The following is a 16,512-nucleotide window of genomic DNA, read 5'->3' on the forward strand; positions in this document are numbered from 1 at the left end:
GTTACCAACTTCTCTCATTTCTCTAGCAACATATCTGGATAAAACCTAAATATTTTAAAGCTTCTAACTTACCCAATTTGTACAAACATTTTTGACTTTAACCTTTTTGAAAACTTCTAAATAACATACCATGTAGCCTAAAAAAAAAATGTATCCACTATTTAGGAAAAACAATAGCAGTTTTAAAATTAAAAATGCACACTTTGATGGCATTTTTAATGCGCCCTTTCATGTGTCAACATACATTTGGCTGAGAACCAAAAAAAAAAAAAAAAAAAATATCCATAAAAACGCAATTCAGAATTTTTCTTTTTATGTAAACGTGTAAATAGAATTTAAGTACATTTGAGAGAAATGTAGAAAATGTCTGGAATCTGAAAAAACTGTCAAAAGTTATGATGTGCAGGAAGCTAAAAAATAATATATCCTTACGCCTTCCCACTTTTCCCAGTTCAACATTCTCAACTGTATAATCAGCACAAGAAGGAAAAATGTCTATTTATCTTGACCAGTTCATTTCGCAAAACAGATAGTTCAGAATCATTTGAATTACTAATAACAATTGGTGCCCAATTTATACCAATTTTATTACGCAAAATGTTTAAATCAGCATTTTCCAAATAAAACAGGCACAGTTGTACACCTTTTATTATTATTATTATTATTGTTATTATATACGATTTATATAGCGCCAACAGTTTACGCACCACTTTACAACGATACGATTGAGTCCCCAAATATCAGTGCTATAGAAAAGTTCATCATGTACAGTATTTAAGTAATTTGGTGGCTCCAGTTAAATGTTGGGAAACGTAAAAGATTTTGGAGGCCTTATGTCTAATTTCCGGCTTCTTGGAAGAGCTATGGAATACTACTAAAATTTTTTAGGATGCTGTGCCATTATAAGGAATGAGGATTAGTAAGGTTTGCTAATAAAAGACAATATAACATTTTTTTAGATAGAGAGCACTGAGTTTGTCTTGTGACTCTTTCCTTGAAAACGGTAAAGGAACAAAACTAAAACTCTTGACTATGACTTTGGCAGCTCATAAGTTGAGAATTGTAGACACAGCCAAGAACCTAAGGTTTCCTGCTCAGGCACAAAGAATTACAGAATTGTGTCATCTCTGGACCGACATTTTATTTCCGGATGTAGATGTATTCTCTGGATCAGGGGTTTCCAAACCATGGCCATATCCGGCCCCGCTGTAAGATTTTATCTAGCCCGAAGCAATTCTGATGTGAAAGGGGGCAACACTGATGGAAAGGGACTTCTGATATTAAAAAAGGGACTCTGTGAAATGGGGGACTGATGTGAAAAAGGACTTTGAAGTGAAGGGAGGACTCTCATGTCAAATGGTAATTTATGATGTGAAGGTGACTTCTGGTGTGAAAGGGGGGCATGTGATGCAAAAGGGGGACTGCTGATTTGATGTAATTTCTTGGAGCATGTTTATTCATACATTTAATTTGTAATCAATAATTCATTTATTATACTTTTCTTGCTTGTAAATATTTGTAAAGAATACAATATGGTCCTTATACTGAAAAAAAAATGGAGATGTGCTCTGAATAATTGACTAAAAAAAACATGGCTTTGGCTTGTTGGGAAGACAGGAAGATACAGTTATTGATGTAATCTCTTGAAAGTTAATTGAAAGTGAAGCTTTCGACCACTTAATTGACTTGGCTAGAATGGTGCATCTCTTGGCACAGAGCCGTGTATTGTATATATATTAAGCTGCGCCTGTGCAGTTCAGTGTACACAACCACGGAGAGGCAGGAAGAAGCAGTTTATGACCAAAGTGACCAACAGGGTCTCCTCAGTCCTACATATCCTACCTGTCAGCAGTTTCTTAAATTTTTACTTTGCTTCTGGTTTAAAGTATTCTTTGTGAATTGGAACATGTAACAAATATAAAGTAGGTGTTACCCCAAATTGGTTGCAAATGTGTAAATACACGTTAAACGTAAATACATGTTAACCTCTTGGTGACCACCCCATAGCCAAAAGACGGCTATGGTTGTCTAGTTCTGGGAGAATGTCCTGCGGTGCGCATCGGGTGCGCTCTAGGACAGCTGTGACCTTCGGACACAATTGATCACATATCAAGGTAAAGGACCAACCCCCCTCCCCCAAAACAGTAGTGTCCGCTGACCCCCTCTCTGTAGTGCCCCCCATAGCACTGTCGTCTGCAGCCCCCTATCTCCCGCTCAAAAGTTTCTTCTGCACCCCACCTGTAGTGCTCTCGGCAACCCATAGCAATGTCCTCTGCTCCAAACCCCCCCCCCCCCCCATAGTGTCCTCTGCCCCTCTATAGCCGTTTCTCCTGTCGCTCCCAACACAGCTGTAGGTAGCTCTCTCCTACCTTACAGCACTTGTACATGGCAGAGGATTTGAGAGGCTGCAGGGTGCTGGAAAGAGAGTGGGAATGGGAGCTGCTTTAGTTAACTTTTTATTTTAACAAGCTGATGATTGGTTGCTGGGACCGCCTAGCCACCAGTCATCTGCTAGTTAAAGCGGTTTTGTACAGAAAATTGCAAGTTCATCTTATTCAAATGGCTTTGGAACATAGATGCAATTATGACCATTGAAATAAAATAATATGCAGTATTTACCTTTTATTTTTAATGTTTATGCCGACTTCCGGGCTCTCCTCCCGTGGGAGTAGGCGTGTTTATGGGCTTCGCAATGGTCCCTGGGAACTTTTTCAGCTATTTCCCAGGAATCAGTGGGGGACACAATCATGCCGAAATCTCGTGAGATTTCGGAAGGACGCCGGTCACGTGACGAGGGCATGTCCGAAATTACCATTTTGAAAGTGGGCAGGCAGCTCTATCTGCCATTACCACTATAGCACAGGAGGCAAGAGGAAGGAAAACAAAGAGGACACTCAATGAGCATGTGCGAGATGGAGTGGTGGATGCTGGGAGCTCAGCATCATCGCATCCAGGAAGTAAATGCCTGTGGGCTTCAAACGCCCACAGTGAAAATGGAAACTGCCGGACTGTTTTTTTAAAAGTTTTCCTTAGCAATGAAATCGTCACGCCGGGGGTTAAAAAGATGCAGATCGTGACTGCAAAGACACCGTAGGAATCGCCCACCAGTGACACAGGTAAAAAAAAAAAAAATGGCAGCGGAATCCCACTTTAACTTGCAAAGTTAACGAAAGCAGCCCTGGGTCCTGCCTTCCATCTAGCACGGTTTTGCCTCTCGCTCCCCTCTGTTAGTGAAGGGAGAGCAATGCCGGCGGAGCCTGGGGGAAGCAATGGCACAGCCCTGATCGAGATCTACCTTTCCACTTCCCACTATCGACAGGTAGCTCGCGATCGGTGGGTTGCCGACCCCAAGTTTACATCCACTTTAAGATTCGTATGGAAAACACTTCATATTGCTGCTTTCCACAAATTTGGGTATGAGTGGGACCCAAATTCCACTGTTTTGGTTCAAAGAAACATAGTGAAGTTACACTGACAGATTTACCAAGGCCAGAGTTAAACCCAAAAATGTAATATATTGCATTTTACCAGTACTTAGATGTAGTGACTGTTTTTCGACGACTATAGAAAATGCATGCTTATTGTGTCAGGAATTCTGTGTCTTTGTGAGGTTCTAAGAGCTCAGCTAGAAGCATAGAAAAATATTATCTTTCTTCTGTGAACTACTAACCTCCCCATTCCCCATTACATTTAGATGAATAGGGTTGACATATTTGATGTCAAGCCTGGGTGGCTATCATGGTTCTCCCTATAGATATAGTTCAAGGTCTTGTTCACACCTGTGTGTTTTAGGTACGGTGCCTTAAAAAATATCCTGAATGCTGCATCTTTTATGTAATAAAGTTCAATTGTAACGCCCTGAAAGAACATGTAAAACTTGCCTAAATCGCAAAGCACCACACAGATGTAAACTGAGTGACCATAGCCACCGAGGGGCAGGATGAATGTAATGTGCAGAATTATGAGATGAAAAGAGGAAGAAAAGGAGCCTGAAAAAAAAAAGAAAAAAACAATGTATGCACCATATCCAAGAACTAACATTACTGGTTTCTTTTGTCTCTAGAATTTTACTACAGCTACATTTTCATAAATCGGCTCCACTAATGCAATGGTTTGAAAGGATAAAATCATTTATATATGAACTGCCTGAAATTTCAGTTCAGCGATTTTGCTAACTCACAATAAAAGAATTATTATGTCCTTTCTGCCATTCTTACATGCTCTTGTCTTTATCTATTTTGTTCATCCAAGTGCTTTTGTGAGCACGCCACAGGCAATGCAGCATGCAATAGCTTTTCCCTTTAATAAATAGCCTGTTAAAAAAAAACTGGCATAAAATGCCCGCTTGGTAATTGTTAAGTTTGGACGTGCAGAAATCAGCCGTCTTGACAAAAAAATTGATTTTGCCCAGCAGGTAACAGAGCTTAATGAGCGTTGCCCATTTATTTTTTTTACCTCTTGTTGAGATGCAGAGGCTTTGGGCAATCTGTTCGTACGATAATTATCAAAGGGGGTCAATGTAACTACAGTATATGTATTTTTGTTTTTAAAGTTTTGGAGAAGGGATAATGGTCTGCCTCGAGGCTTAGCATACCCCAGGAACCTAGTAGTCAATGTTCCTATAAAATTAGTGGTCACACCTAGGTATTTTATATCTTTTTATTTCACTGCTTAAAACAGCATATATCCCCTGGTCCCATTCAAGGACTTGTTGGCTATCAAACTGAACTGGCTGGTTCATGAATCATACTTCAATTCACCCATCACTGGTCTACCTGATCTGGTCAGTAAAGAAATATGGAATCTGCCATTGCCAACTTGGATTATGGTGCATGCCCCATGGCTTCCACCCTTCACCGTCTTTTTCATTTTTTTTTATGTCACAGACCTGAAATGAATATGCGTTTTTGAGGTGACCTAACACTTCACCAACTGCATTACTTGGTCAATGACCAATCAAGTCGTAGTGAAAAAATAAGCGTGACAGCACTAGTTTTTACACCAATTCAATGGTAGCTCCCTCCCATACCTCTATCCTGAAAGGCTTCTTATACATTCCCAAGCTATTACACAACTATCAGACACAATACATTGTAGGTCCTAAATAGACCATGTTACATACCTTATGGTCATTTGGAATCAACTAAAATGTAGACTCAAATCCAAAATTTTAACAATATTGCTGTGAGATAATTGCAAGCAGATGCAGCTTTTCTCATTGGAGCTGGTCTTACATAATTTAAGATGACCCCGTTATTGGAAAATAAAGTAAAAAACTTCCATAAAGGAAAAGGAGTTGAATTTTCATGTCGGAATCACTTAGTGCTCCTGCTACTCATTCCAGCATCTGGGTGTTGGCTTTTGCAATCCCCCTGTCCATGTTCACCTGGAAGGTGATTGAGCCGGTCAGTCACCTGATATTAGGGATGAGCTTCGAGTTCGAGTCGAACTCATGTTCTACTCGAACATTGCCTGTTCGCCTGTTCAGCGAACAGTGAACAATTTGGGCTGTTCGCAGCAAATTCGAAAAGCCGGAACACCCTATACAAGTCTATGGGAGAAATCTAAAGTGCTAATTTTAAAGGGTAATATGCAGGTTACTGTCCTAAAAAGTGTTTGGGGACCCGGGTCCTGCCCCAGGGGACATGGATCAATGCAAAAAAAAGTTTTAAAAACGGCCGTTTTTTCAGGAGCAGTGATTTTAATAATGATTAAAGTGAAACAATAAAAGTGTAATATTCCTTTAAATTTCGTAGCTGGGGGGTATCTATAGTATGCCTGTGAAGGGGCGCATGTTTCTGGTGCTTAGGACTGTCCCTGCACAAAGTGTCATTTGTGCAGGATAAAAAGTCTTTTAAAATCACTTGCGGCTATTGTCAGGTCCCGTAATACAGAGAACACTCAATGAGTGTTCTCTGCATTAGCCGACAATTCATTCATTCATTGATAAAAAAAAAAAAAAAAGCGTGGGGGTTCCCCTAAATTCAATTACCAGGCCCTTCAGGTCTGACATGGATATTAAGGGGAACCCCGTGTCAAATTAAAAAAAAAAAATTGACGTGGGGGTCCCCCTAAATATCCATAACCAGACCCTTCAGGTCTGATATGGATATTAAGGGGAACCCCGCATCAAATTAAAAAAAAAATTGACGTGGGGTCCCCCTAAAAATCCATATCAGACACTTTATCCGAGCACGCAACCTGGCAGGCTGCAGGAAAAGAGGGGGGGACGAGAGAGCGGCCCCCCCTCCCTCCTGAACCATACCAGGCCACATACCCTCAACATTGGGAGGATGCTTTGGGGGTCTGTGACCCCTCAAAGCACCTTGTCCCCATGTTGATGAGGACAAGGGCCTCATCCTCACAACCCTGGCCGTTGGTTGTGAGGGTCTGCGGGCGGGGGGCTTATCAGAATCTGGAAGCCCCCTTTAACAAGGGGACCCCCAGATCCCGCCCCCCCTCTGTTTGAAATGGTAAGGGGGTACAAAAGTACCCCTACCATTTCACAAAGAAAGTGTCAAAATGGTTAAATAAGACAAACACACTTTTGAAAAATTCCTTTATTAAAAAAAAAAAAAAAAAAAAAAAGATTCCAGCGGTGCTAATCCACTCTTGCTATCCAGCGACGGGTCTCCGGGGTCCAGCGATGGATGATCATATCCAGCGACGGGGGATCTCTCAGTCCAGCGCTGTCCATACATCCTTCTTCTGTCTCCACTCCGGAGACACTGCAGAGATCCCAGCGCTGACGTTTCTTATATTAGGAGGGCGGGGCCACCCGTCACCTGACCCCGCCCCTCTGACACTGGAGAGGGAAGCCAGGGGTTCCCTCTCCAGTGTCAGAGGGGCAGGGTCAGGTGACGGGTGGCCCCGCCCTCCTAATATAAGAAACGTCAGCGCTGGGATCTCTGCAGTGTCTCCGGAGTGGAGACAGAAGAAGGATGTATGGACAGCGCTGGACTGAGAGATCCCCCGTCGCTGGATATGATCATCCATCGCTGGACCCCGGAGACCCGTCGCTGGATAGCAAGAGTGGATTAGCACCGCTGGAATCTTTTTTTTATTTTTTTTATTTTTATTAAAGGAATTTTTCAAAAGTGTGTTTGTCTTATTTAACCATTTTGACACTTTCTTTGTGAAATGGTAGGGGTACTTTTGTATCCCCTTACCATTTCAAACAGGGGGGGGGCCGGGATCTGGGGGTCCCCTTGTTAAAGGGGGCTTCCAGATTCTGATAAGCCCCCCGCCCGCAGACCCTCACAACCAACGGCCAGGGTTGTGAGGATGAGGCCCTTGTCCTCATCAACATGGGGACAAGGTGCTTTGAGGGGTCACAGACCCCCAAAGCATCCTCCCAATGTTGAGGGTATGTGGCCTGGTACGGTTCAGGAGGGAGGGGGGGGCGCTCTCTCGTCCCCCCCTCTTTTCCTGCGGCCTGCTAGGTTGCGTGCTCGGATAAAGGGTCTGATATGGATTTTTAGGGGGACCCCCACGTCAATTTTTTTTTAAATTTGATGCGGGGTTCCCCTTAATATCCATATCAGACCTGAAGGGTCTGGTTATGGATATTTAGGGGGACCCCCACGTCAATTTTTTTTTAAATTTGACACGGGGTTCCCCTTAATATCCATGTCAGACCTGAAGGGCCTGGTAATTGAATTTAGGGGAACCCCCACGCTTTTTTTTTTTTTTTTTTATCAATGAATGAATGAATTGTCGGCTAATGCAGAGAACACTCATTGAGTGTTCTCTGTATTACGGGACCCGACAATAGCCGCAAGTGATTTTAAAAGACTTTTTTTCCTGCAGAAATGACACTTTGTGCAGGGACAGTTCTAAGCACCAGAAACATGCGCCCCTTCACAGGCATACTATAGATACCCCCCAGCTTCGAAATTTAAAGGAATATTACACTTTTATTGTTTCACTTTAATCATTAAAATCACTGCTCCTGAAAAAACGGCCGTTTTTAAAACTTTTTTTTGCATTGATCCATGTCCCCTGGGGCAGGACCCGGGTCCCCAAACACTTTTTAGGACAGTAACCTGCATATTACCCTTTAAAATGAGCACTTTAGATTGTGAACGTTCGAGTCCCATAGACTTTAATAGGGTTCTAAAGTTCACACAAAGTTTAGGTCTGTTCGTAGGTTCTGGTGCGAACCGAACAGGGGGGTGTTCGGCTCATCCCTACCTGATATAAGCAAACTAAACACTTTATCCCTTGCTTGTGATAGAGACAGAGTTGTTCTTGATCAAGACTCCCGTTTGTCTGCCCTGCTTTGCTGTTGGATTTCCCTGTGTGTGACCTAGATCGGATATTGGATTATTCCCTGAACTCAGCCTGCCTTTTACCTAGATTGTCATTGGATTGGATATTGGACTATTCCCTGAACTCAGCCTGACTTTTACCTGAACTGTCATAGAACCACGCTATCTGTCTGCTAAACTGCAAGTAGTCTGTTGTTTGCTCTGTTCGCGTCTGCCCTGGTGTGGTGGCCAAGCACTATAGCATTGTGTAAAAGTCCTGGGGGCAACCAAGTATTGGTTGGCCTGCTTGCCTTATGGGAAAGGGGGCTGCTATAGTTGAAGCACACAGTAGCTAGCTATAGTGTCTGACCACCTGCGTTGGGGTAAACGTGACATTCGTGACACTTCACTTCCAGGTGTGCCAGAGTCCATCATCCCTTTTATACTCTTTGGTTCCTCCGCAGTTCTTTCTGTGACTGCAGGACAGAAAAGCCTTCTGGAGACGAGCAATGCCCTATAATGTTACTGCTGCCTGTTTTGTAGACATTTTAGGGAAAGTCTGTAAGGTCAAATGGAACTTGAACAACAAGGTGCAAATACGTAGTAGTCTATGCCAGGCAGAAATGTTTATATTGTTTTGGATAGAACACAAAAGGCCTAGGGCCTCTGTCAGGTTTTTGGTGTCCATATTTGGGAGATAACCCCTAACTTCCTGTTAGGACAAGTAAGTGAAAGGGAATCTCTCCCAATGCGGACATGATGTAAGTTATGCTCCAACAATAACTGCTCCCCCAAATTCCAGTTCTGGTGTTAAAGGGACAATAAGTAAGAAAATCACCTCAATGGAGTTACAGACAGAAATGAAAACTTAATTTACAGTCTAGCCGAAGCGAAAACAAAAAATATAGGTTTTGGCCAGATTTAGGCTTTAAGCAGTTTAGTTTATTTAGATAATGGAAAATGGTAGACATGGCTGACTGAACACAACTACTGTTAGGATTGACACCCCTGGTAGGTGACATGGACTCAATTAAGACAAGGATTTTAAGTGATATCTTGGTCTTCACCAGAGCACCCCAGAAGGTGTGATGGACCTATGGTCTCAGTGGCCAATGGGGTACTCTGCTGCAAGATGACACAGGTTAGGAACATTGTGTCTACTCTGCTGCAAGATGACACCAGGTTGGGAACACTGTGTCTCCACTGTGGGGTTAGGATAATGATATAGTTCAGAGTTCGAGCAGAGGTTGGGACAATTGGCAGGCAAGAAAACAGTCAGTGTCCAGGCTAAGTTGATGGTAGGGAGCACACAAGAGAGTAGTCAGTGTTGCAGGCAAGAGGATATTAGTAGTGTTGGCATTGAGGGCAGGGGGCACCAGCAGAGTCAGAATTCCTGGTCAGTAACTAACAAGGAAGAACAATAGTAATCTCACACACTATGTAGCGGAAAAGAAAACACAGCACTAGCTACCATAGGGGAAATAGTTTAACTACATTTCTGGCCTCAATGCAAGCTCAGTGTCAGGGACACAGGCCAATACACACTAACAACTGCACAACCAGCCAAAGACAAAGGCCACGAACCATGCAATGTGCTACACACAGACATAATAGACCAATTCACTGGCTTAACAAACCTAGACCCGGAGGTACTGTAATAGAAACATGTTATAAAATGGTACTCAACTGAAACCCTCCCATGCTGTTTTCTTTTCTCTGTTACCTGTAGTGCTGCTCTCTCTTCAAAACACATATTTAATTGTGCACTGAATCCAATGTTTTCCCACTGCAATCTGCTATGCAAGTGACTTACATTGGTTCCTGTGCCCTTATCTTGGTCCTCTCCAGCTGGCTGCCTCTTTAGGGTGAGGGTAGCCAACTACCAATGACCCAATGGGCCCACTCCTGGCTACTTTGTGTACCCAATCCTGCAGCTTCCTGGGACATGTGCACTTATCGCAAGAGGCTGCAGGACCTGTGACACATAATTCTGTCCTAGGCCAGAATTGTGGTGGTGGTGGTGGTGGAGGTGGGGGCAAAAGTAAAGAAAATAGAGAGGAAAAAGAAGATAAACACAGAAAAAAACACAATTCTATTCAGGGATTGGGGGTTAAAGTTCTGCTTTAAATAACCCCAACAGACAGATTACTAGAATATGTAAACCCATGCTGTTCTCTTTGTATTTCTTTCTTTGTGTGAAATCCCTGGTGTTCCTACCAGTCCCTCTGCTTTCCTGACCACACCAAGCAGAAGAACACATGTGGGTAGGAAATCAGCCTGCTCTCCTCCAATGATCATACTTATCCTGACCCCCACCCCCTGCACAGCCATTCACTGGGAAGCTTAGTGTGCTGCAGTTTCTCTTTCTCCATCTCTTATGCACCTGAAAATAGAGAAAATGTAATCACTCATAAAAAAAGGAAAAAGGTTTCGAAAATGATTGTCCGAAAATAGGCTTATCTGCGTTTTGCTGATAAAAAAAAAAAAGATAATGGCATGCTGCGTACCATTGACTACAATGCAAAATTGGGTCCAATTGACTTCATTGCAAAAACGCCCCTATAGACGCAATGCAAAATTGTGTCCCATTGACTTTAATGCAAAAACTCCCCTCTTGACTCTGATGCAAAATCGCATTGCATTGACTTCAATGCAAAAACACCACCTTTTTTCTGAAATGCAAAAGCACCACCTACGTTAATTAAATAAAAAAACTTTTTTTTTTTAAACTGTCTGTTTCGGTTTTCAGCCAACTGCATCCTGAATTTTCAGTTTCGGCAATGGAATTTTCATTCCGGTGCACCACTAGTTTACAATCACTTTAAGACTGAATATGTGGTGGCACTGGCATGTGTAGAAAGAAATGGCTACACTTTAAAAATCCCAGAAGCCTTTGCACAAATCGAAATAATTTTTATTTGGTCATATGATGCGAGTTACAGTCACGGCTACCTTTAAGCCCCGTCTGATGGTGACAACATTTTACAGCTTCACCCAAAAATAACATTCTGAACTGCGGTGCCCTGTATCACAATATAAATAGGGAGTGCTGACATTCTCATTTTCTAGATTATCTTTTGGAGTTAAAACAAAAATGTTCTTATTTGAAAACTTTGCACAGAAAAGGAAGATTCAATCTGGCCAGATAAGCGCTGCCTGCCGCAATAAGCGCATTCAGATGAGGTTCTTTCCCATGGTCTGGCTTCCTTTGTTTTGAAAGCCATTGATCTCATAAAATAAAAAAAGCTTTGATGCTGTTCTGCTTTTATCCTTCACTCATTTCTAACAACATATGTTCATTAGAATTCTGCGCCTTTCTAGAAATAAACCCTTGAATACTTATTTTAATATCTTTTATGAAATTACATATTACAAAATATGTTTTTCATTTTAGTTGTGTAATATTCAGTACAATTAAACCTGTACTAAGGCAACATGGAACCTGTCTTTGCTCGCCTTCTCTTATGAAATACAGTAACTATTAATGGTAAGGTAATGAGTTAAAACAACACTAAACTCTAGTGTAATAAATAAATAAGAAAAAGTTTAAATGAAAAGTTCTATTCAAGTATGTATGTATTCTTACCCCAATAAGTACCTTCTATGGCTCTCACCCTCCCCCAATTTATTTTTTGCTGCTGTGATCCGATTTCCTGTTAGAAGGTGGCTATGTTCATTCTCCATGGTCCCACTGTATATACAGTGCCTTGCAAAAGTATTCACCCCCTTGGCATTTTGCGTTTTTTTTTGCTTAACCTGAAATTAACATGGATAGTTTGAGGATTTGCATCATTTAATTTACAGAACATGCCCACAACTTTGAAGATGTTTTTTTTTTTTGTTATTGTGAAGCAAACAACAAATAGGAAAAAAATAACAGAAAAAGTCAATGTGCATAACTATTCACCCCCCTAAAGTCAATACTTTGTAGAGCCACCTTTTGCGGCTATCACATGTCCAAGTCCCTTTGGATAAGTCTCCATGGATAAGTCTCCATAGTCACATCTTACCACTGGGATTTTTGCTCATTCCTCCTGGCAAAACTGCTCCAGCTCCTTCAAGTTGGATGTTTTGCGCTTGTGAACAGCAATCTTTAAATCTGACCACAGATTTTCTATTGGATTGAGGTCTGGGCTTTGACTAGGGCATTCCAACACATTTACATGTTTCCCATTAAACCACTCAAGTGTTGCTTTAGCAGTGTGTTTGGGGTCATTGTCCTGCTGGAAGGTAAGCCTCCGTCCTAGCCTCACATCACACACAGAGTGGTACAGGTTTTGCTCAAGAATATCCCTGTATTTAACACCATCCATCTTTCCCAGTTTCCCAGTCCGGATTGCCGAAAAACATCCCCACAGCATGATGCTGCCACCACCATGTTTCACTGTGGTGATGTTTGGGTGATGTGATGTGTTGGGTTTGCACCAGACATAGCGTTTGCTTTGATGGGCAAAAAGTAAAATTTTAGTCTCGTCAGACCAGAGCACCTTCCTCCATACATTTTGGGAGTCTCCCACGTGCCTTTTTGAAAAACGTAAAACATGCCATTTTGTTTTTTGCTGAAAGTAATGTCTTTCTTCTGGCCACTCTGCCATAAAGTCCAACTCTATGGAATGTACGGTTTATTGTTGTCCTATGTACAGATATTCCAGTCTCTGCTGTGGAACTCTGCAACCCCTCCAGTGTTACCTTAGGTCTCTGTGCTGCCTCTGATTAATGCCCTCCTTGCCCGGTCCATGAGTTTTGGTGTTCAGCCGTCTCTTGGCAGGTTTGCTGTGCCATATTCTTTCCATTTGGTTATGATAAATTTGATGATGCTCCTAGGGATCATGAAAGAATTGGATATTTTTTTTATAACCTAACCCTGACTTGTACTTCTCAACACCATTGTCCCTTACTTGTTTGGAGAGTTCCTTGGTCTTCATGGCAGTTTGGTTAGTGGTGCCCCTTGCTTAGGTGTTGCAGCCTCTGGGGCCTTTCAAAAAGGTGTGTATGTGTAATGACAGATCTTGTGACACTTAGATTGCACACAGGTGGACATCATTTCACAAATTATGTGACTTCTGAAGGTAACTGATTGCACCAGAGCTTTTTATGGGCTTCATAACAAAGGGGGTGAATACATACGCACATGCCAATTATCATTTTTTTTATTTCTGAAAAATAGTTTTATGTATATATATTTCTAATTTTACTTCACCAACTTAGACTATTGTATTCTGAGCCATCACATATAATTCAGATTAAAAATACATTGAACGAGAGGCTGTAATGTAACAAAAAAGGTAAAAAAAAAAAAAAGGGGGTGAATACTTGTGCAAGGCACTGTAGGAATGTAACCACCCTTTATTTCTTGCTCTTGAGATGGATTAGGGCAGGGGTGCCCGAATGGTGGCCTGCTGAGCCCTCTGATTTGGCCTGTGACCTCCTGCTCTGGCATGGCAGGTTGGCAAGGCCAGATCTTGGGTTGCCGACCCACCATCCCAAAGCATCAATGTTGTAGATAGAGCCGGCAGTAGAGGAAGCAAGTGGCTGTGGAGGAAGCGTAAGCTTTCTCTATAGCGACGGCCCCTTTCCCAGGTGGAGTGATACCAAAGGCACTCCGCCTGAGACAGCAACATTTTCTACAGCTGGCAATTCCTCCTGAGGCGGAAAGTGAAGGTAGGTCAGTTTATGAAACAGTTTGGGCTTCACAGCAATTACAGAAATCGGCATGATGTTTTGAGTTTTTCAGAGTTTGGGTAGATATGAGCAATAGTTTTGCAATGGTTATTAGGTCACTGGTCACTGCTTTCACACTGATCCGCAGGTGCATCACAGTGCACCTGAGGCTTTCCTGCGGGTTACCTGCACTGAGCCATAGACTTCTATTATATCCTGAGGGTTAGTGCACTTTCTGAAAATGCATCAAAACTCCTGAATGCAGAAGTTTTGGTACCTTTTCAGAAAGTAAACTGCAACACCTCAATCTGAAAGTTACCTGTAGGGGGCTCAGGACAGTAAGGGCTCATTTACATTTGCATTTTGGAGGGCAGTAAAAGCCCATAGTTCATTGTGGCTTGCAATTGGTTACTAAGTCACTTAAGGGTCCCCCGCTTTTCAAAAGGTTGAACACCCCTGGACTAGGGGACTATGCTTTATGAGATGTGTAGTGTGCATAGAGCAAAGCACATGACAGCAACTAACATGCACTGCTTGTTCCAAACTAATGGAAATAAAGGAGAGAGGAAAAGTTCAGAAGTTGATGGAGGATATTTCAAGGAGGCGTAAAAAAAACAACTTTATGGATAATAGATAACAGGGCCATTAAACAGTAGGTGCGGTTCAGATGCAATTTTTTGGAGCCAGGGTCCACTGACTTCTTTAACATTAGCTGAATGTTAGGGAGCGGGCGGGGAAGCTTGCTGCCGCATCCTTAACAACAGATGACTCATCGGCTGTCAGCGGGGTACCCCACTGACAGCTGAATGTAAAAAAAACATTGCCGGCAATAAAAAATAATGAAAGAAATGGTGTGGGGGTCTCCCCAATCCATACCCTTTCGGGTCTGGTATGGATTTTAAGGGAAACCCAATGCCAAAATTAGAAAAAAAAACATGTGGGGTCCCCCCCAAATCTATACCAGACCCTTATCTGAACATGCAGCCTGGCAGACCAGGAAAGGTGGGGATGACCTGGGCAGTGCTTGTCTGTGTCTGTGGGTGGAGGTCTTATCGGAATCTGGAAGCCCCCTTCAACAAAACTGATCCGATTCAGATGCATTCCCATAAAAGGCAATAGCCTGGAATTTGCATCTGAACCGCACCGCAGTGCTCAAAAAGCACACATGACTCTTTCCAAATTCGCCGTGAATTTGCACTGCCACTGCAGAGGACATATGTGAACCGGCTCCATAAAAAGCCGATTTGAGTCACATGTCATGCATATCGGATGTGGTTTCACATGTATGTGAATGGAACCTAAGTTGAAGAGTGTTAAGTATATTACTGTAGTAAGCATATCAGGCTGGAACCAGTAAACTCTATTTTTTACTTTCTGCTATAATACATATCCAAAAAAAAATATATAAAAAAACAAATGTATTTATCAGTTTAGGCCAATATGTATTCTTCTACATATTTTTGGTAAAAAAACAAAAATCGCAATAAGCGTAGATATTGATTGATCTGCACAAAAGTTATTGCATCTGCAAAGTAGGGGATAGATTTATGGCATTTTGTATTAATTATTTATTGTTTTTACTGGTAATGGTGGCGATATGCGATTTTTAGTGGGACTGCATCATTGTGACAGACAAATCTGACCCCAGGTGACACTTTTTTGGGGACCAGTGACATTATTACAGTGATCAGTGCCAAAAAAATGCACAGATTACTGTATAAATGACACTATCAGAGAAGGGGTTAACACTAGTGGGCGATCAAGGGGTTAACTGTGTTCCCTGAGTGTGTTCTAACTGTGCGGGGGATGGACTCATGAGGACAACACAAAGATCGCTGTTCCTGATCACTAGGAACAGAAGATCTTAGTGCTGTCCCCTGTCAGAACGGGGATCCGCCTTGTTTACATACCCCTGCAGATGCCCGTTCTGCTTCTCTGTATCGCAATGTACCTCTGGCGGTGAGCGCATGCCCACTGTATCTCATGCACAGACTGACATACAGGTACGTCAGTTTGCGCAGCCGAGCTGCCTTGCCGCAGTATATTTGCGGAAGGCGGTCGCCAAGTGGATAAAGTGGAGTTCCAGCCTGTATTAAAAAAAATTAAAAGTCAGCAGCTACAAATACTGTAGCTGCTGAATTGTAATATAAGGACACTTACCTGTCCAGGGAGCTCACAATGTCGGCACCCCTAGCTGATCCATCCATCGGCATCGGGAGCAGGTGTATTCAACGCTCCTACGGCGCCCCAAAGATGCTGTTTGCGGGACTTTTTTGGACGTCCTGCCAGCGCAGCGCTCCAGTGTGAATGCACTTGGGCTTCCACACTGGGATTGCATCTGAGGCTTTTTACAGGCGCTATTCTTAGCGTTAAAGCGCCTGAAAAATGCCTCCAGTGTGAAAGGGGTCTTAATAAATTGTGTTACCAAGCTGCGGATTTCTTTGCCTAGCTTACATTATCTACTTAAACAAAAAAAAGGTTGGGGTTTTGAATTTTTGCACTTAGAAGATAATGAACTTTTTCACCCTGCTTTCTGTTTTATTAATATAAATTACAATAGCGACATTGAAGCGGCAACACCCATAATTACAGTATAAAACTT

General features: G+C 42.4%; 1 protein-coding gene across 2 annotated transcripts in view; it reads left to right on the top strand.

Annotated features, from left to right (window-relative positions):
* HECTD2 (HECT domain E3 ubiquitin protein ligase 2) overlaps nt 1-16,512 on the top strand; it is a 144,586-nt gene that overhangs the window by 18,430 nt on the left and 109,644 nt on the right. The gene's annotated exons all lie outside the window — the stretch shown is intronic.

Source organism: Lithobates pipiens, unplaced genomic scaffold (genome assembly GCF_037356315.1).
Source record: "Lithobates pipiens isolate NorthernLeopardFrog02 unplaced genomic scaffold, aLitPip1_a1.2 Scaffold_25, whole genome shotgun sequence".
Classification (NCBI taxonomy): Eukaryota; Metazoa; Chordata; class Amphibia; order Anura; family Ranidae; genus Lithobates; species Lithobates pipiens.